The sequence below is a fragment of the Lipotes vexillifer genome, unplaced genomic scaffold (genome assembly GCF_000442215.2).
Source record: "Lipotes vexillifer unplaced genomic scaffold, Lipotes_vexillifer_v1.1 scaffold504, whole genome shotgun sequence".
In the NCBI taxonomy this organism is placed as follows: Eukaryota; Metazoa; Chordata; class Mammalia; order Artiodactyla; family Lipotidae; genus Lipotes; species Lipotes vexillifer.
In genome coordinates this window covers 780639-781780 of record NW_006785225.1, presented here as the reverse complement: position 1 = coordinate 781780, position 1142 = coordinate 780639, and positions in this window count along the sequence as shown.

Genomic DNA, 1142 nt, shown 5'->3' with positions numbered 1-1142 from the left:
GTCCCCTGCATCGGCAGGTGGACTCACAACCACTGCGCCACCAGGGAAGCCCTACTTATTTTATTTATTTTTATTTTTGGCTTCGTTGGGTCTTCGTTGCTGTGCGCGGGCTTTCTCTGGTTGCGGCGAACGGGGGCTACTCTTCGTTGCGGTACGCGGGCTTCTCATTGCGGTGGTTTTTCTTGTTGCAGAGCATGGGCTCTAGGCGCGCGGCCTTCAGTAGTTGTGGCTCACAGGCTCTAGAGTGCACGCTCAGTAGTTGTGACGCACGGGCTTAGTTGCTCCGCGACATGTGGGATCTTCCCGGGCCAGGGCTCGAACCCGTGTCCCCTGCATTGGCAGGCAGATTCTTAACCACTGTGCCACCAGGGAAGCCCTAAAGATTTTTTTTTCTTTTTCTTTTCTTTTTTTTTTTGCGGTACGTGGGCCTCTCACTGTTGTGGCCTCTCCTGTTGCAGAGCACAGGCACCGGACGCGCAGGCTCAGCGGCCATGGCTCACGGGCCCAGCCGCTCCGCGGCACGTGGGATCTTCCTGGACCGGGGCATGAACCCGTGTCCCCTGCATCGGCAGGCGGACTCTCAACCACTGCGCCACCAGGGAAGCCCAAGAGTTTTTTGATGTGGACCATTTTTAAAGTCTCTATTGAATTTGTTACAATATTGCTTCTGTTTTACGTTTTGGTATTTTGGCCGTGAGGCATGTGGGATCTTAGCTCCCTGACCAGGGATCGAACCCATACCCCCTGCATTGGAAGGCGAAGTCTTAACCACTGGATGGCCAGGGAAGTCTCTGAGGCTTCTATTTTAACTGCATTGCAGTTTAATTCTCTTCTCTGCCCAATTCTGCCTGTCTTACTCCCTTACAAGTGTTGCTTCTCAGTAAACTTCTTGCAGGCACATCCCTGTCTCCCAAAGAACTTGACCTAAAGTAAACAATAATAAATAGTGACAATGTTAAAAATAACGAAATGATACTAGCAAACACACAATCCTCCCACATGCCAGGAACAGCTCTAAGCGCTTTACATATATTTACACATAGGTAAACATGTTCGCACTGGTTGAAAAGTGGTTATAATCCCATGGCCTCTGAGCACTGCAGTGTGGAGATAAGAGAAAGATGAGGTTGGGGTCAGGGAAA